At 38.2% G+C, this 21,812-nt stretch overlaps 1 non-coding gene across 1 annotated transcript; it reads right to left on the minus strand.

The window, feature by feature from the left end:
- Positions 1–16,428: 16,428 nt before the first annotated feature.
- Positions 16,429–16,503, minus strand: Trnap-cgg. Its single transcript has one exon. It is a non-coding gene; the product is annotated as a tRNA-Pro (tRNA).
- Between the last annotated feature and the right edge of the window lie 5,309 nt (positions 16,504–21,812).

The raw sequence follows: 21,812 nt of genomic DNA on the forward strand, positions 1-21,812 counted from the left end.
GGCATGTTGTTGTTTCCTATGATCATATTACTATGATAGTGTAGCTTAAAATTAATATTTTTTTTTTAAATCTAAGCTCAAATATTAAAGTCAGAAAAAGTCTCAAAACACAGAGAATCCTACTAAAGAGTGAAACTGAATTTTAAACGGAAAGAATCTATTTACGAAAAAAATCTAAACTTGATTAATCGGAGACTTTCTAACAAAAGAAACATAGAAAATGTAAGAATAAAGCATCGATTTTTATCGCTAATTTTGGCCTAACCTTGTCCTGGTGCGACTGTCCGTCTGTCTGTCCGTTTTGTAGTGAAACTTCTAATGCGACTTCTAACTTACAGCGTTAAACGGTTAACGCTCAGTGTTTCAATTATAATTAAAAAAAATAACGCATTAAGAAGTTTCACTTCTTTCGAGCAGAGGGACTCCACGCATTTTTTTTCTGGTCTCGCATGTCAATAAAAAAACCTACAAGCACACTTGAATTATTCAAAAAATGGTAGCGATTCTTGCATATTTTATTAAATGAAATTCAGTCAATATGTATGTAAATCTTAGGGACTTTGCTGGGTTTGATTTATAACATTTTAATGACATCAAAAAAATCCCGTTAAAACACAAAAGCTTAAAAAAAGTACTTTTTAAACCCCAATCAAAATCTCGACACATTAAGGATTTACGGCAAAAATCAAACCAAATGTCAAAAAAACAACCCATAAATCTCCACATGTCTTAACATAGAAATAAATTTATAGTTTTTTTTTATACAAGAGTTGGCGGTGGGCGGTTATTCCCACATTATGGCGTCCAGACAATGAAACACAAATCAGTGTGAGAGTCCTTTGTGCCGTTTGTGTCATAAGTGTTTGAATGGTTAAATAATATAGTGTAATTGTGTTTGATTGATTTGTGTTCAAAGCTATAGGTACATAGGTATTTAAGTGGTGTGGCTAGGTTAGAACCAGATTCTAGGTTACATTTGGCTTACTTCACACATAGGTGTAAGTATACATATTATTTTCTCCACAAGAGTGTAAAGTAATTTCATAGAAATTTTAACTTGATGTCTTAAGCTGACTGGTAGAATTTTCCTATAATTGATGATTTTGAATCATAAATTGACGGGACTTGATTTAGTTTCATGTTTTATAGTCAATATTTTGTTCGTTGGTTTGGTGAAAAATTTTGAGTTTCACTCGGAGGCAAAGTTTGTTTAACCTTCGTGCCTTGAAACCCTTTTCCACTCAACCCAATTCCACTTTTTGAACCACTCGTTACGCTCGCGGTTTAATATTGGAATCTTTTGCCTGCTCGGGTATCAATACTGGCACGTGCGGTTAAATAACAACTTTGCCCCCTTGTAAAACAAATAACTATTTCACTACACTAGCCAGTATAGGCTGTCTTGCTACTTCAAAAATAAATGACAAAGTTGTATTTTATCCACAAGAGTGCAAAGTGATTTCATACAAATTTTAACTTGATACCCAAGTCTAGCTGGGAGAATTGATGTTTGAATAATGATTTAGAAAGAAAGTTAATTTGCTTGTTTCATTACCCCTGCTGGCCTTTACCACTCAGAGACGTACCGTTTATGACTGTTTAAGCAAACAAATCGAACCTGTGTGGTTATCTTGAGTAGATTTATCTATTCTACCTACCCTTTTTAGGAATACTGGGTACGTAGCCGAATAGTACAACGCGCACGAAACGAAACGCTCGTAGATATCTATCTCTATCTCTATCGCTCTTGCGTATTGGCGCGACGGAGCCAGACTACCTCGCCGTTTCGTTTTCGTTTCGCGTCGCAGAAATGCCATTCGGCTACGGCACCAGGCCCCGTAGCCGAATGGCATTTCTCCGACGCCAAACGAAAGCGATACGCCGCTGGCTCTGTCGCGCCAATACGCAAGCGCGATAGAGATAGATATCTACTAGCGCTTCGTTTCGTGAGCGTTTCGTGAGCGATTGTGCCATTCGGCTAGCCACCCTGGCGTCACTCGTTTTTGTATGACTGTAAAAAGTTTGTTTCTGAACGTTATAAAAAGTAATAAAATAGGCTAATAATATTTAACCCATTATTTAATACAATAAAATAAGATCAATTTACAGTGAAAAAATCGGGTTATTATTTTTAAGATAACCACTGTGATTTAAGATAACCAAGTGCCACTCTTGGCAAATAAGGGGTTGAAAGAAAACGAAACTGTGACATTGCAGTGACAGGTTGCCAGCCTCTCGCCTACGCCACAATTTAACCCGTATCCCATAGTCGCCTTCTACGACACCCACGGGAAGAAAGGGGGTGGTGAAATTCTTAACCCGTCACCACACAGGCACGATATATATACATAGGTATAATATGAAAATACATCCATGACTGAGGATAAATACGTGGCAGGCCAGGCCGGTCGTCAATGTACCTTCTTCTTACCTTTTTCATAGCAAGGTAAAAGCCCATTTTATACTTTTTCTACATAAATATGTAGAAAACATCCTCGCCCCCAGCATCTCGTACACTTAGGGTAAAGTGACCATTAGTGGGCCTCTCCGTTAATAAAACTATATCGATCATGCTGATTCGATTATAATAGTCGACCGCATCGATTCGATGGGACTATTCTGGGCAAAAAATCAAATAAAAAATAGTGGATAAGTCTCGAGTCACAGACATGTCTATATACATGTCTACTAGCTTTTGCCCGCGGCTTCGCTCGTGTATTCGAATGTTACAGTAGGGGTTTAGAAAGAGACAAAAAGTAGTCGATGTCACTATCCATCCCTTCAACTATCTCCACTCAAAAATGACGTCAATTAGTCGTCACGTTCCTATTTATAATATTAGTATCCTGGCACAGAACCGGAGCTTATAGAACAGAATGGAAATCCATGAAAGAGGCATATGTTCAGCCACAGATGTCATATACTCGTATACCATAGATCAAGCAAACGTATCTACTTAGCGTGTCAAATGAACTCAGTGAAATCCACTGAGTTGTCCGTCTTTACTCGCAGCTTGCAGCTTTCGGGCGTCAATTTTTGTAAGTTGAAGTCAACCAAAACATAAAAAATGCCTCGTTACGTGATATTCAATTGCAACAACACAAAAATTATGAACAATCAAGAGCCTAAGACATATTTGAAATTACAGGCAAGAATCAACTTCAGTACAAAATTTGACACGCTCGGCCCCTATAATACAAATATATAAATTTGTTTCTTCTATCTAAATTAAGTTCTGTGTGTTCAGCAGTGGACGCAAATATGCTGAGAAGAAGAAGAAGAAGAATATTAGTATGGATTACTACGGAGAGTTATCAATAGATTGATTCAGATAGGGACTTACTCGTACAAATAATACAGATATGTCTTATGTATTTGAAAGGCTTATGTACTACTATACTATCTAAATGTTATGTATGAAAATCTATGTGTAAATAAAACCCTCTACTGTATGTACAGTCAACCAATTGGAACCCCAGGCCACTCTACAACAATGTCAAAATGACAAGCAGTAAGAGATTTCTAACAATTTTATTTATAATGTCACTAAGACCTTCTACAGTGGCTTAGGTCTCGAATTGGTTGACTGTACAAAAAAATCTTCTGGAAACAAGTACCTCGCATACTGTTTTGCTGAATTGAACTACCCTTTCACATCACCCATTCGGAAAGGGTACTTTGCTATCCTAACGGGGAAGAAAAGTATCGCTTTTCTGTTCAAGGACTATGTTATGGTTTATATGTAATTATTTCCACATTGGGCGTTAACGCTGTAAATATGTAATTTTACTCCCTTGTAATACAATCTACTGTTTACTTTTTCACCTGCCTCTTATTTTTAAATGATATTTAAATGACATATTGTGATTACATATTCTTATAAGTAATTAAATCATTTTTTAATTTCAATAAATTTTTATTTTGTCTTGTCCACTTTATATGTGGTCTTTTCCAGGTATCAAATTAATAATGTCAATATTTGTAAAGACACATTGTAAGCTCTGCTATCCCATAATCATTTCCTAAAACTTAAAAAACATTGATCTCAAATACCTCATAATCACACATCAAAATCCGGACCAAATCATTCAACCTGCAATCATTCGTTGTAAAAGTAATCGACTACTTTATCAACCGATGCTATATTCGCCATTAAAATCGAATTATATCCAACCATTTTATATAGACCCGTCTTCATTCACGATTCAAACATTAAGAGGGATAAGAATCGATTGCTTAAGGAATATCAAGGGTCTAGTTACGCTGGGCGGCACTGTGGTTTGAGTTTTTGTCAAGAGATGGCGCTGGGGGATAGATGCGTATGCGCAGCGTTCGTTTGAGACTGGTAGCGACATCTGTTGTCGAGTAGCGATATCAGGCGTTTGGTATGTAAATATTTTGAATAGATTACATAAATTAGTTTGAATTTTAGGTTCGAAATGTGTGTGTATATTGCTTTAAATTAATTTAAAAGTTTTAATAGTTTGACATACTTCTACTATTTAGTGTAGGTAGTGTAATTTAAGAGGTTTGAACCAGCAAATAACTAAAAACGAAGTAGTTCTTAGAGATAATCGTCTCATGATATAATATAATCATAAGTATACACATGTGTAACACAACAACGAAAATCATCTTATGGATAGCTAAATAATTTTTAAGAAACAAAAACCGCCTTTCTTTGGGGTTCTGGTGATAAATACTTTCAAATGTTGGATTATGTTATCAATTCGTCTGTATATTTTTTAATGTTTGTTATTCGATATCTCCGTCATTTCTGAACCAATTTTGAAATTTGGATGATTCTGAAGTACTTACAGATGAGAATGATTATCAGAACGAGCTCTAACCAGGGGCGGATCACTCTTCATCAGCAGTTCCACTGCACTAAATGTCACTGTTCTGGACGTAAGTGCATGCTGTTCTTATAAAAATACCAAAGTCACTATAAGTGTGCCGTTCAGATTTGAGGAGTTCCATTCTGACCATCATCAGGAGTTCCACTGCACCAAATGTCACTGTTCCGTACGTAAATGCATGCTGTTCCTTTAAAAACACAAAAATCACAATATGTATGCCTTTCATATTTGAGGAGTTCTCTCGATTTCTCCAGGATCCCATCATCAGAACTGGGTTCTGAGAAAAATGGGACCAATCTGTATGCATATACATTCAATAAAAAAAAATTCAAAATCGGTCCAGTAACGACGGAAATATCGAGGAACAAACATTAAAAAAAAAAAAAAAACAGACGAATTGAGAACCCCTTCCCTTGAAATTTGGAAGGCGGTTAATAAATAAAAGAGTGTAGGTTTAGGTTTTGTTAAAATGTTATTTATTGAAATGTTGTTTTTGTTATTTATTGAAATGTTGTTTTTGTTATTTATTGAAATGTCACAGTTTCATTTTCTATCGACCCCTTATTTGCCAAGAGTGGCACTGAAACTTGAGTAGTTTCCTGTGCTCTGCCTACCCCTTCATGGGATACAGGCGTGATTGTATGTGTGTTGTATGTGTGTTTTTGTTAATCAGACTCTATACAGTACAATGCATTATACTTATAATAACATACATACGTACATATAATCACGCCTGTATCCCATAAAGGGGTAGGCAGAGCACATGATTGAAACTTAGTAGTTTTCAGTGCCACTCTTGGCAAAACCGGCCAAGAGCGTGTCGGGCCACGCTCAGTGTAGGGTTCCGTAGTTTTCCGTATTTTTCTCAAAAACTACTGAACCTATCAAGTTCAAAATAATTTTCCTAGAAAGTTTTTATAAAGTTCTACTTTTGTGATTTTTGTCATATTTTTTAAACTTATGGTTCAAAAGTTAGAGGGGGGGGGACGCACTTTTTTTTCCTTTAGGAGCGATTATTTCCGAAAATATGAATATTATCAAAAAACGATCTTACTAAACCCTTATTCATTTTTAAATACCTATCCAACAATATATCACACGTTGGGGTTGGAATGAAAAAAAATATCAGCCCCCACTTTACATGTATGGGGGGTACCCTAATAAAACATATTTTTCCATTTTTTTTTGCACTTTGTTGGCGTGATTGATATACATATTGGTACTAAATTTCAGCTTTCTAGTGCTAACGGTTACTGAGATTATCCGCGGACGGACGGACGGACGGACGGACGGACGGACGGACGGACAGACAGACATGGCGAAACTATAAGGGTTCCTAGTTGACTACGGAACCCTAAAAAGGGGTTGAAAGAAATCCAAATTGTGACCTTGTGACAGGTTGCCAGCCTCTCGCCTAAGCCATAATGCCCATAATTTAACCCGTATCCCACAGTCGACTTCTACGCCACCCGCGGGAAGAGAAGAGGTGGTGAAATTCTTAACCCGTCACTATACGGGGCAAACTTAGAATAAATGTAATAAAAAACCTTAGGATATTTGTTTTACAATGCCCCAATGTATACAGATAAAAAAATAGCATAGTGACTCACATAATTGTGCCCAATTGCCCATTGTCCATCAGGTTTTCAACACAACACACCCAATGAACGTTGATCTGATACCAAATTAACCAAACCTAGCAAATACAAAAATGACCAACCCGAATCGATGAAGCGTAAAGTCATCTCTCTCTAACCTATAGCAATAGGTGGTAATAATGAGAGATGGAAAACGCCCCGCCTCCATCGATCTGATAATGAAGGAACAGGTTTAGACTCAGGCGCAGATTTTGATCTCGTCATGTTCGCGATTGCGCGTGTCTTGCTTTGTATTTAAAGTTATCTTTATTACCCCCGTGGGAGCTGGTTAAATTGTTATAGAGGGCTATTCAGAAACTATTTTTTTAGTTTTATTTGTTTAATTGTGGCGTAGGCGAGAGGCTGGCAACCTGTCACTGCAATGTCACAGTTTCGTTTTCTTTCAACCCCTTGTTTGCCAAGAGTGGCACTGAAACCTGAGTAGTTTCATGTGCTCTGCCTACCCCTTCATGGGACACAGGCGTGATTGTATGTATGTTATATGTATGTATGTATTTTTTTTAGTTACATGACAAAATGACTGAATGACCAATGACCATCATAATCATAGCAGGTATCTAACGTTGAAGAGACTGGAAATTGACCAAAGGATGGCCAAGGTAGTCTGAGAAGATTAAATCAAGTGGACTTTGAAATTGTATTCCAGGAAGGTTAATGTTTTAAAACCATAATTTAATAATTGTCTCTTATTTTAATTAAAAACTCAATACACCCAGTCTTATAAGTCACTTTTATTCTTGCAGGCGAAATCATTGTAGCAATATATTTGGTTGTACAAATACATGTACCAACTAAGATTTATTTAACTACAAAATTTATGAGAGTTTTGAACGACAGCATATATTATACTTAGTAGGGATGTACCGACTATTGATTTGGCCGACTAGGCCGACTACCGACTAGTCGGCGCTTGGGTGGATTAGTCGGCCGACTAGTCGGCTAGTCGGCCAGAACATCATTTTCGAGTAATTTATCAAAATGTTTGAATTACATTGGTCCTTTGTTCGTTATTTTTTAAAGGTTCAAAGGTCAATGAGAATATTGATATACAATTTCATTTTTAACAAACGGTTTGACTTAAGTGGGTAGGAATCCTGCCTATGAAACCGATAGGACATTTCTTTCTGTGATTACCGCAGTTGTTCTTTTGACTAACAACATAAAAAATAGGTTCATAATAGATACTACAATCAGCTGTTAGTTATATGTACTGTTTTTGACTAATCGGCCTTTTTTGCCGACTAGTCGCCGACTAATCGCCGACTACAAATGTGGCCGGATTGTCGGCTTTCCCGACTAGTCGGCGACTATTAGTCGGTACATCCCTAACATATTGATATTTTCATTAGAATTATATTGACCGGGATATAGAACGTGAAATATTACCTGAAATGTTACCGCAAGATATCTTTCTTCTAGTTATCTTCTTTTTCGCCTGAAGGTTGAATCGTAGTCTTAATGCCCTGTGTGTGTGTGTGTGTGTGTGTGTGTGTGTGTGTGTGTGTGTGTGTGTGTGTGTGTGTGTGTGTGCTTGCTTGTGCTTATTTATCACATTAAGTAAATAATTCCGCTAGTGGTTGTTTTCTTTCATACACAATGAATATAAATAAAAGTCACTGTTGATAGACCACTGTATCAATTTATTACCGAAAATATTGTCTCTTCAACCACCAAAGTTTACAGATGACATATCATAGTTATACACAGCATAAACAGTTTGTTAACAATGAAACGGCAATCAGAATAGTCCCCCGTGATTCATTCGTGACAACGCCTCTGATGCGTGATAAGAACATCTTCCCCTCATGCAGGACTCCAGATGGAGATTAAAAATTAAAAATGTGGATGGATTCGTGGTCAAAATGGCTGACGAGGTAATAAAGTAAATAACTGTTTATTTGTAAATTGTCAGCCATATAAGGCTTCATTTTCTTCAAAGACCAGGTTTACAAATAAGTATAAAGTCTTAAATCCTTTTAACTCCTGTATTAGGTATTAAATTTTTGCAATGCACAATTGCACATTGCACAACCCTTCAGGATTTGCGGATGTTTATGACGTTGATGGTACTGACGGTATTGAAAAAAGAGCGGAAGAATTAGTTGGAAGTGATAGACCTTTCCAGTAGAAACAGGAGCAAACTTTTCTAACCCAAATTGGTAAACTACTATTTCAGAAAGATCAGAAGTACTCGAAATCGACGAGCATGTAAAAGTAACGTTATAAAAGTGAGAGAAGCAAAAATGGTTTCTGCCTAACCCCTGGGGAATAGGCGTAGGCATATGTAATTAATTATATTTTATTGTAAAATAATATTAATATTTTATTGTATTTTTCAAATGTAGTAATAGCCAAGCAACTGAAGCAACACACATTTACAGAAATCCAATCCAAGAAGACCTGCATAATTCAATTATAATCAGACATCGGTTTACGGGAGTGCTTTTTCTATTTACTTGATGCACAAATTTCTAACACATAAGCAGTCGTACTATGCTAGCTTTATTAATCTTTAGATGATATGTCTAATTTCAGTTTATGTTAACACTTTTCGTTACATTTCTAAGTACCATTTACCTATACTATTATTCTGTAAATTATATAGCTCACTTTTACCTCCTCCTTCACTTCCTCTCCCTCATGTTATAAATAAATATTTTTGCATGTTTCTATTCAGAAAACTTATTTATTTGGTTGCCCTAAAAACCAGCGCCATAGCTAACTTAGTTAGTCATCGGCATATGCTGAGTGGCAACCATTTTGTGGTGAATAAAGTGTTATTAGACTAAGATGTAATAGGTTAAGTTACCATTTTTTTTATACACCAAATAAACGTTTCTTTCTTTCTTTCTTTCTTTTTCAATCATTTTAACCAAATTTCATCAATATAACCCACTTATACAAAACGTGTTACTATATGTTACCATTCCCGACAATCCCAGAAACATGGCGGCGAATGTAATTTTTATCGCCGCCGAAGTTCGAGAGTAATGGTGCGGCGCGTCTAGTCGTATGTGCGCCGAACGCCGTAAAAACGCGCCGTTTTGGCGATGTCCGAAATTTTGGACGAGGTATATTAAGGTGCGATAGTTACTCATGAAATAAAACTATGGAAACGGATTAAATCGCGTATAATGAATTTAAAATACATCCCGACGTTTCGAACTCTGAAAACGAAACTCGACGAACTCTTGTGTGAAACGTCGGGATGTATTTTAAATTAATTATACGCGATTTAATCCGTTTCCATAGTTTTATTTCACATAAAGCATCTCAAAAAGCTGATTTTTCCGACCATTTTCATGTTTGGCATAATTTGACTGTGCATTCGGTACGGCCCTGACGGAACATCAGCGTTAGTCCCCAGACTAACACCATGCTGAGTCAGGACCATCTTCGTGGCAATTATGTGTACCTACTTACCTTTTTGTGATAATTGTGTGTAAATAATTCTCCGTTGTTGATCTGTATTTATGTGTGTCTTGTTTTCATTATTTTGCCATGAATAAAAAATATTTCTATTTCTACTTATTTCATTTCTTCAGAAAGTTCCTTCCATTTCCTCTATCGCACAGATAACTTGGAAAGTAAGTTGTAAGGATACATTTTTTTGTTTTTACGTACTTACTCATACGTACAATCACGCCTGTACCCCATAAAGGGCAGGGCAGAAACTACTAGTTTCAATGCCACTCTGGTCAAATACGTGGTTGAAAAAAAACTAAATTGTGACATTGCAGTGACACTGACAGGTAGCCCGCCTCTTTTTCAGGTACGCCACAATTTAACCCATATTCCAATCGACTTCTAACGACACCTACGGCACAGTATAATAAAGAGTACTATCGTACAGTATGGCCACTCCCGCTCCCCGCTGAAAGTGCCGCCCACCCCCTCTCGGTTACCTCACAGTTACCTCCCGTCAAAAACGCGAACAGTCGACCTGTCATATTTCACTCATACAAGCATGGTGCGCTTTTACCTACACGAGCTTAGACTGTGTGCTAGGAACGCGCCTCTTTCATATATTTGATCGCCAGTGTCCGAGATGTGCCTACGGCAAGAAAGGGTGTAAATACAAGCACACGCTTTATTTTAAAGTGTAAAAAATCCTTCCCCTTTTAATTGATCTCATCTTGATACGCGGTATATTGAGCGTAAAACACACTTTAAGGTGGACAAATGGACTACTACAACGTGAAACTTAGTATGGAATTTTGACGATAAAATTGGTATCCAATCGGCTTGCAGTGTCCATACATTGTCGCAGATGGGCATTTTCGGGAGAACAATCACAATTTTTTTTTCTAAGGTATTTTCCTACTCAGAAAGCTCGCCCTTTCGATTTAGGACAAAAAACCAGAGAGAAAAAATGGTCCCAAAATTTCCTATTATTTTGCATACTTTCCACTTTGTAGCCGCTGTAAAGCCGGGTACTCACTAGCGAGCTGTAACTGTAACCGTTGCATGACCTGTTACCAAAAAACATAGTGTGTACGTGGTTCGCAAACCTCCTGCGAGCGGTACGCGTTGCTGCTCGCAGCGAGCCGATGTTTACAACGTACTCATTTCCGAACCTGTAACGTTACAGGTAACCGTAACCGTTACTGTAACCAAAACCATAGTGTGTACATGGTTCGCGAACCTCCTGCGAGCGGTGCGCGTTGCTGCTCGCAGCGAACCAATGTTTACAACGTACTCATTTCAGAACCTGTAACATTGCATGTAACCGTAACCGTTACTGTAACCAAAAACATAGTGTGTACGTGGTTCACGAGCCTGCAACGAACGCAATACGAGCGGCTCACAGCGAGCCGATAATTGTCGGTTTTTGCCGCGAATCAAAGGGCGCTCGCAGTGCGCTCGTGGACGTCGAGAAGAGAGGTTGTAACAATCCGCTGCGAACGTCAAACTTTTCATCATGAGTGAATGGTCAGAGGAGAAATTTAATAGCTTCTATTGATAGACTCCTACAGGGAGAAATGGAGAATAGTGTCCTGTAGACTCCTAAATTTATTAAATATTCGAAATCGGTTGCACTCAGTCGAGTGATTTTTTATAATGGTTACAATTCGTCGGTGAGATTGCCAATTCCGCTATGTGCATTTTAGCTACTTTTCAGGAGAGACAAAAAATCGATTTACTAGAGAATTAGGTACAAACATCATTTCAATTTGTATCCAAAATGTGTCAAAAATAGCAAGAAATATGTTGTGTGAAAAAAAATGGGAAATAATAAATCACAAATTAAGATATACAGGTTTTTCTTAATTTTGTGCACATATGGGTATTGGTTTTGAGCTTACTAAATACATATGTGAAAGTCATGCACATAGGAATCATAAATACTGTTTATTTGAGGTTTATCAGAGTAAGTTATGTGCGTTTAGGGTAATAAAAACAAAACAACATGATATAACAATCAGTGTATCAGAAATAAATGATATTATCCAAAGGAAAATGTCAGTATCTGACAAAACTAAAGACCTTCCTTGTCAATTACTAATAATATATATTTACGTACATACATACATACAATCACGCCCGTATCCCATAAAGGGGTAGGCAGAGCACATGAACTACTCAAGTTTTAGTGCCACTCTTGGCAAAAAGGGGTTGAAAGAAAACGAAATTAAAAAAAGAACTTAAAACTCGTTCTGACTAAATTCAACGTAATTATAACGACAACCTATGCGATAGCGACATACTTTGCCACATAGCTGACAAGGGAAGCTTGCAACCAATTGAGACGGTTTGCTACGGTACCTTATTTCCATTTTGTCTGCAATGTATATCTTTATTTTTCAATTAATTTTTTTGTTTTCTGGTATTCAAAGCTAAATATTTTAACCGTAAAGTGTAACTTATTGTGTTTAATATTGTAAAGTACCTTTTTGTCGTCGATTATTCGGCAAGTTTTTAACATTTTCTAACACAGTAAGAGGGTAGCAATTATACTTCATTCTAACGTTCTTGATACTGATAAATTATTATAACGTAAGAGTAGCACCAACCCTGGTAAGAAGAACGAGGGTGTTGTAAAAGGCGACTAAGTTCACAAACGAAGCAGCTAATAACTATAGGGGAGATGAGCCACTTGTCTTCGAGAAGGAAAACTACAAACTCAAGCCCGGGATGGAATCCCCGTTAAACGCGACTAAGGTCCGAGCTGAAATATGTGGTAAACTCCTCGGCCTCTAACGGCCAGTTTCCAAGAGGGTGGCGCAAGTGCGGGGAATCACATCAATCACAGCGATTTCCTTGACTCCTCAGTCCCTGGTGGTGTGTCTGCCGAGGTGTGCGATAGGGCTGCGTTTTGGCTCCTACCGTGTACCGTGTGTGTCTTTGCTGCTTTGGTATTCATCTGCATACAAGAGCCGGTAGAAAGTTCAAAGTTGTGCAACACATCACTCCTCAAATCACAGAAGAAACGCATAAACTTTTAATTGACAGCCTTAATGCCAATACTTTATGCCGATGACGCAGCCTTTGTTGCTACCTCTGTGAGCTTCAGCTAATGATGGGTCCAATCTCTAAGGCAGAAATTCCACTCGATGGCACGCTATTGGAGACAACCTTACGACAATAACCGACAATCTTTCGCTCTAGGCAGAGGTTGACATTTGCATCGGTAAGGCAGCTACCACTTTTGGAAAGCTTAGTGCTCGAGTATGGCAAAACAGACTCCTGACTACTAAGACCAAGGTATTAGTCTTTCAGGCTTGTGTATAGACCATACTCTTGTACGAAGCCGAGACGTATGCCAAAGTCAAACGCCGTGGCATCTCCTTCTATAAGCGATGCCTGCGTAAGATGTTGGGCATATCATCACAGGTCGTCAAACCAGAGAGCTCTAGAAATCGCTGCCCAGTCTGACCATGCTTCTCAAACAGAGGCGACTGCGTTGATTGGGTATATGCACAGGATGGAACCCTCTCGTTTACCATGCCGTGTTCTTCTGGGCACAGTAGCGAATGCCAAAAAAAGATGTTGGGAGGTCATTGCTTCGCTTCAAAGACTGCGCCAAGAGGTACTATCAGCTGCAAAAGTGCACGGAGAAGTTAGGAATGAATTCATTGATAAATTAACCATGCACTTTTGCAACTGATAGGACATGGCTGCCTTTAAGATCGACTACCGAAACTAGGACACGCTTGCTAAGAAACGGAGGGAGTGGCGTAAGTGCATTGAAGATGGTCGCAAGTTCGTTCATGGACCTGGTTTGCGGCACTTGCAGACAAAATGGAAATAAGGTACCGTAGCAAACCGTCTCAATTGGTTGCAAGCTTCCCTTGTCAGCTATGTGGCAAAGTATGTCGCTATCGCATAGGTTGTCGTTATAATTACGTTGAATTTAGTCAGAACGAGTTTTAAGTTCTTTTTTTAATTTCGTTTTCTTTCAACCCCTTTTTGCCAAGAGTGGCACTAAAACTTGAGTAGTTCATGTGCTCTGCCTACCCCTTTATGGGATACGGGCGTGATTTCACATATGTATTTAGTAAGCTCAAAACCAATACCCATATGTGCACAAAAAACCGGCCAAGAGCGTGTCGGGCCACGCTCAGTGTAGGGTTCCGTAGTTTTCCGTATTTTTCTCAAAAACTACTAAACCTATCAAGTTTAAAACAATTTTCCTAGAAAGTCTTTATAAAGTTCTACTTTTGTGATTTTTTTCATATTTTTTAAACATACGGTTCAAAAGTTACAGGGGGGGGGACGCACTTTTTTTTCCTTTAGGAGCGATTATTTCCGAAAATACTAATATTATTAAAAAACCATCTGAGTAAACCCTTATTAATTTTTAAATACCTATCCAACAATATATCACACGTTGGGGTTGGAATGAAGAAAAATATCAGCCCCCACTTTACATGTAGGGGGGGGGGTACCCTAATAAAACATTTTTTTCCATTTTTATTTTTGCACTTTGTCGGCGTGATTGAAATACATATTGGTATCAAATTTCAGCTTTCTAGTGCTAACGGTTACTGAGATTATCCGCGGACGGACGGACGGACGGACGGACGGACGGACGGACGGACGGACGGACGGACGGACGGACGGACGGACAGACAGACATGGCGAAACTATAAGGGTTCCTAGTTGACTACGGAACCCTAATTAAGAAAAACGAGTATATCTTAATTTGTGATTTATTATTTACCATTTTTTTTCACACAACATATTTCTTGCTATTTTTGACACATTTTGGATACAAATTGAAATGATGTTTGTACCTAATTCTCTAGTAAATCGATTTTTTGTCTCTCCTGAAAAGTAGCTAAAATGCACATAGCGGAATTGGCAATCTCACCGACGAATTTTTTTTATTTTTCATTATTTACAGTAGATCACTTCTTTTCCGGTACATTCTCTGAATCCACCTTCTTCGTGGCCGATAGGTATCATAAAGTAATGCATCTATAAATATAAATATACATATATGCTGCACAAGCGAGAGACACCTTCGTCATCATCAAATGCAGATACATCCGGCTCGTCAATAATTTTACAGTGATGTGGCCTTCTCGTACACACTAGAACCTGGTTACTGTATCTTTTTGGTTACAGTTACTGCTCACAAATGAGTACGCTCCAGGAAATGGATCCGGCGACGTCACGAGCCTGAACTGTAACACGCGTACACACTAGACCTCATTACTGTATCTGTTCGGTTACAGTTACGGCTCGCTAAATGAATACGCTCGGGGTACTGGATCCGGCGACGTCGCGAGCCCGAACTGTAACATGCGTACACACTAGAACCTCGTTACAGTATCTGTTCGGTAACAGTTACAGCTCGCTAGTGAGTATCCGGCTTAACAAAGTGTTTGAAAAATGGTAACAAAGTGGAAAAATTACATTTGGGACTCTTTTTTTACGTACTAAAATCGAAAGGGCTCGTGATTCAGAGTAGGAAAAACATACCTATTTGAAAACTCTTTATTTACATGAACATATTTACATAATTTTATAAGAAACTAAGACTAAACTTAAAAGCTAGCTAATGTCTAAAATAGGCCCTTGATTCATTGTACCAAGGATACTAGCGACATTTCCTCGCTGTATCGAAAAGCTGATACGTTGTGCGAGGAAGTCGCCAGCTCTTCGGACAACGTTTTTGAATTGTTTTGCGAAAATGCCCAGATGGGTTGTCCTTCTGTGTCCGACCTCTGGTCGATTGTAATTTTCTAGAGATTAAATGTTTATGGTAAAAGTACCATATCCAAATTTACCTGATCCTGCACCCTTTAATTGCTCTCATCTTGATACGCGGTATATCGAGCGCAAAACGGCCCGCGGTCGCAACTTTGTAAGCGACCATTATCGGATTTGCTACTTTTTAGGTTCCAGGTTGTATTTGGTTCGAATTTTGAATGTGAAATTTCTGTGGTGACACTAAGCTGTGCTTTTTTTTAATTTGAATTCAATTTTAATTGCATGTTATGTAGCTATGGGAACAAATCAAATTATATATTGATTTAAACTAACACGATCTTCACTCATATTATTAAATTAAAACGGGACTTAATCACCATCACTCGGGACTCATACCATCGGATGTCGTGAGTGTTGTATGTAGGCAGAGTGGCAACCCTAGCGTAAAAGTGACTGATGACAATCAAGTGCGGGTAGTTCGAAAAACTCGTACAGCTAGAAGATGTTGATACAACTCCCAGCCAGTCTACCCGTGACCACGGACGTAATGTCATGTCCGAAACGTCGGGTTAAATATAAAACGTAAGTTTTACGCGATTAAGTCCCGTTTTAATTTAATAATATAAATCAAATTATTTTTAACAAATATTTTGATTTGTGTTTTTTTATGTAGTCACACAACTATATATAAATTAAAAATCGAAATAAGATGTCATAATCATATTAAAGAAAAAAATGACGAGCACCACCAGTGGTGAAGGCCGGATTCGAACCGGCGTCTTTTAGTAATCCGGGCCAAACGCCATGAACCCCTAGGCCACCTCGCCACAGCGGAAGCCGTCGAAATTTCTCTTCTACAGGGTGTGTATTCCATACGGGCGAATATTTGAATAACGATTAGTATTGGACCTAAGGAGCCTAACTACATGGTTTTTTTATTGAATAGATGAGATATTTTTTTTCATACATAATAATTATGCACGCAATGTATTACGTCCAAATCAATTAGCGTACCTACCCAAACGTCATTACGACATGACGTTTATATCATGTCAAGTTAATATGGATGGCGTACATTGCTGCTTGGTCAGATTTAAAAAAATAATTACTCTTAATTAATAACACTTTTTAATAAAATGATTATCCTATATGATTCGTATGATTAGATACTATAACTGGATACATTATTCGCCCGTATGGAATCCACACGCTGTATATGTCATCTTTGTAAGACTAACCTAACTTTGACCAACTCTAAGGGCAAGCAGTAGGTGCTTGCACCTCCTATACGAAACCTTTACAGGTTTACGATATAGCTAGAGAGACTGGTGCTGCCATCTATACGCAACTATGGGAACAATTCAAATTATTTTTAACAAATATTTTGATTTGTGTTTTTTTATGTAGTCACACTACTATATATAAATTAAAAATCGAAATAAGAATATGAATCTAAATATGCATGTTATGTGTTTTTGTTATTGAAGTCTTAAATATTTTTAAGTACCTTTATATAAGATTTTTCAGACACAATGTAAATTGTTCATGAATAAATGACTATGACAATGTCCAAGATGTAAACAAATAGACCGTAGACCGCATCATCACTTACCATCAGGTGTGATCGTGGTCAAACGTCTACCTATCCATACTAAAAAAAATAAAAAAAAATCGTTGACGTCGGTCGAAACGCAGTATGGCTCTGTCGCCAATTGATACAGAAGAGCGATAGAGATAGAGATAACGACATTATCGTAAGCGTTTGTACATTTGGCTACGTACTCGGTCCTAATGAGTATTTAATAACAGCTATTTTTTCGCTTCAATATAAGATCGGCCATACGTTTCAGATGGCTTCAGGCTATCTTATTTATACAGGGTAACTAACAGAATATCAAAGGAAATATGTTGGTTTATTAGACCGCGATTCGGAGAAGTAATGAGAAAATAAATTAGTGTTTCGTATTGGATTTCTTTGAACTAAATATAAATTATTATTTTTCTGATTCGTATATTAGAAAGCTAATTAGGTAAATATTACTTTTTATAAACATTAAAGTTCTCTATAATGAGCATTTTCTTTATTTTTTGCCAATAAAAAAAAAATTAATTGTTTTAGGAAATTTTAGGTCAATTGTACTCAGAATCACGAGTACTTTTAATCTCACTAGGAGACAAAAAGTGTCCCAGAATTTTCATACATTTTTGTTACTTTCCTCTTTTGACACCCCATACAAAATGAACGGAAAATGGTAACAAAATAAGAAAAAATCGTATGGGACAATTTTTTTAACTACTAAGATTGAAAAAGCTAGTAATTTTGAGTAGAATTAGCATTTTATTTTCATAAATATCACACTTTCATAAAAGTGGCAAAAAAAAAAGAAATGCTCTAATGTGCTATTTGCTAGTGTACCGTAATTTTTACTTCACGATATCGGTAACCGATACTTTAATTACGAAGGAAGAATCATATTGGATGCTGATACGCAATAATGTGTTATATCTCACATGACTTTTGCAATAAAATGTCAACTTTAATCGTCAAATTTTTGAGTTGACATCTTATTGCAAAATGCATGTGGGGTGACACATTATTGCGTATCAGCATCATACCACTAGAGTTCATCACATGATTGCCGCGAGAGTGTGTCGCCGCGAGATAGACTACCCATCCTTTTTTTTTTTTGAGGAACAGGTAAACCATTTGACCGCAATCTCACCTGATGGAAAGTGCCGATGCAGTCTAGGATGAGTGTATCCTTATGTCATTAGTACAGTTAGTAGAAGACGTGTGATCTATCTCGCGGCGACATACTCTCGCGGCAATCATGTGCTAGGCCTAATGTAATTTGTTTCGTTTCAAATATCGAACGTTTTAATAAAAGTTAACTGACAGATAATCACTAGTTCTGTTGATATTAATATTACCTTTTACCTACCTACCTGAATTTAGGATATAATAATTATAGACATCCATAATACTAGGTATTCCATTCCATATTTTATTGTTTCCATGCACTCGTATGCAATTGTACAAAACTAGGCATCACAGCACTCGTATTATCTTATAATATCTGGGCGACCGAGCTTCGCTCGGTTCTATTTTAATATATCACGTCTTTAGATAAACAAAAACAAAAAAAAAGACAAAAAACAAAAACTTAATTTCTGAACGGGATTCGAAACCCTGACACCTACGATCTATCTGCGTACATTAGACCGACGTACGACTGAGCTAAGCGGAATCGATGCGCGCGCGGCCAAATTAACGACCATATTTTACGTTTCCTCAAAAACCAAGGAATCAATTCAAACTATATAAATTTAATTAAATCCATATATAACAATAGTACAGCTGACGTTAAGTTGCAGTCATCCGGTCCATTGTTCAAAATACAGCGAGGTGTCAAGCAAGGTGACCCACTGTCTCCAAAACTATTTACAAGCACCCTAGAGGAGATCTTTAAGAGTCTGGCAGTTTCTTGGCAGGATAGAGGAGTGGTCGTCGACGACAGGAAGTTATCGAACCTCCGTTTCGCCGACGACATCGTTCTTTTTGCCCATTCCGCCTCAGAACTTCAGGTTATGCTCCAAGACCTGAGCAACGCGAGCCTTCAAGTTGGACTTCAAATGAATAGAACTAAAACCCAAGTGATGACCAACAGCAAGAAACGTAGTCCAGTTACAGTGGACGGGCAGCCCATACACTACGTTGACGAGTACATCTACCTGGGCCAGTTAGTCTCTTTCAGCAATAGGCAAGACAAAGAAATTGAGCGCCGTGTCGAAAATGCCTGGAAGAGCTACTGGTCCATGAAAGAACTAATGAAGGGTAACCTTCCATTGTCACTGAAGCGAAAACTCGTCGACACGTGTATCCTGCCCGTCCTGACTTACGGTGCTCAAACGTGGTGACTTACAGAGAGTCAGAAGTCCAAATTGAAGGTTTGCCAACGGGCTATTGAGCGTAGTATTCTAGGTGTGAAGAGGACCGATCGTATCCGGAACACCACGCTGCGTTCAAAAACCCGCATTGCCGACGTCGGCGAGAGGACTGCCAGGCTCAAATGGGACTGGGCTGGTCACGTCTGCCGCATGCATCCTCACAGATGGGCTAGTGTAGCCACCAAGTGGATGCCACAAATAGAGCGCGGACGCGGCAGGCCCAGAAGAAGATGGAGGGATGACCTAGACACCTTCCTTACCAACTGGCCGGAAGAGGCACTAAACCGGGAGTCATGGAGGTTAAGGGGAGAGGCCTTTGCCCAGCAGTGGGACACCATTATAGGCTAGATAAAAAAAAAAAAAAATTTTACGTTTACTAACGCGAAAGAAAAACTCATGAAAACTCGAAAATTCGCGTTTTCCGGGATCTAAGGCTACGCTAGATCAATTTTTCACCCCCGAAAACCCCCACATAACAAATTTCAGCGAAATTGTTAGAGCGGTTTCCGAGATCGTCGGTATATATAAATAAATAAATAAATATACAAGAATTGCTCGTTTAAAAGTATCTTATATTTACCTTCTAAAACATTGCACTAAAAAGCACCCTGCATTTAAAAGCACCCTGTATATCGGATAACCTTGGCTGCACAATATCTCTCTGTCGTTACCACACCCTGTATTCCTGACAGTGGATACCCTTCAATCATTACCAGCTATAATTATTTGTCTCTGTCTTTACCCCAGAGCATAAATTACAAGAGAGCGGACAAACCGGTGTACGTGTTGCTGTTGTTAGCTCATTGAGCATAGTTGTCGTTGTGTGAGTGCGTGATGAGTCTTCTTCTTCTTCTTCCATCCCTGTTCCCGTTATTTGGGGTCGGGCTTCCTCACATATTTGCGCCAAGAGATTCTATCTTGGGTTGTCGATTCCGACAATTGGGCTTTCTTGAGGTCTCCTTTTAACTTCGACCACCAGGTCGATGGTTTGCGGCCCTTGCCTCTGTTTTGTTCCGGCAGGTTTAGCGCGATTTGAACGACGTGCTCGTTGTTGCGTCTTTTAACATGTCTGTACCATCTCAAGCGGGTTTCGGTGATTTTTTCAGCAATTGGTACAACTTTAAAGGTCCCTCGAATAAATTCGTTTCGAATTTTGTCAAGCCGTGTCTCAGCATCTTCATCTCGTTTACATGGAGCGATGGAGTGCGTGATGAGTACCTATATATTTGTCTGGCTATTTCCGATATTTAGTTCATCGTTAACTTACATTATAATGTCGCTGTCGCTAGGCTGGCCAGACCCCTAGCCAGCAAACAGCACGCACAATGGCCTCTCTCTATGAGGCTGAGTGCGGAAATCGGAGCCCATAACCATAACCATAACCTACATTACAGGCGCGATCTTGAATTTTTTCCATTGAAATCCTTCCGACATCCGATATCGGATGATGTGAAATCGGACTTAGGCGGCGCATTAGAACTCAATATCGGCTGCTCACATGACGTGCGGTTCGTTTGTTGATGTAGGTAAAAATTTAGAATGGCGGCATTTTGTGATCATCAAAGGAGTGAGCCTTCTGTACCTACTATTATAATATTTATCCTTTATTTCCACGCGTCAGTGGATACCTTTCAATCATTACAGGTATAATCATTCGCTGCGTAAGTCAAACTCACGCGCACCCCTGGGGCCCTTCGAAATGGTTTTAATTGTCGAAGGATGGCTTATTAATATATAGGTTTGATGGTTCGGATGTTTCTGTAATTGTTATTAATATTTTAAATGCAGTGTGTGGTAGTCAATAGAAGTTTATAGAGAAAGGGACGACGAGCAATTTAAATATATAACTTCTTTGAAGTTGTTGAATTGTATAAACTATGTTCTAATAATAAAATTATAGTTTAACTGCGTTATTTACGTGAAATACAAAGCTAAACAGCTTTAAGGTATAACATATCCAAGCAGAGCTAAATAGGTAGTATTTTATTATGACATTTACATAGATAAATAACCTTCTCACAGGTGGGACTACCAAAATTTCTGACTTACCTCGGTATGAATCTACCACTATTCCTGGGACAAAATGTCAGTACCTATTTGAATGTTACAAAAATTACTTTTGAATGTTGAAAACCGTCGTATAATTTCATAATCCATTATGTCATTATTTTAAAATACACCCCATCAT

Source organism: Leguminivora glycinivorella, chromosome 19 (assembly GCF_023078275.1).
Source record: "Leguminivora glycinivorella isolate SPB_JAAS2020 chromosome 19, LegGlyc_1.1, whole genome shotgun sequence".
NCBI classification, from domain to species: domain Eukaryota; kingdom Metazoa; phylum Arthropoda; class Insecta; order Lepidoptera; family Tortricidae; genus Leguminivora; species Leguminivora glycinivorella.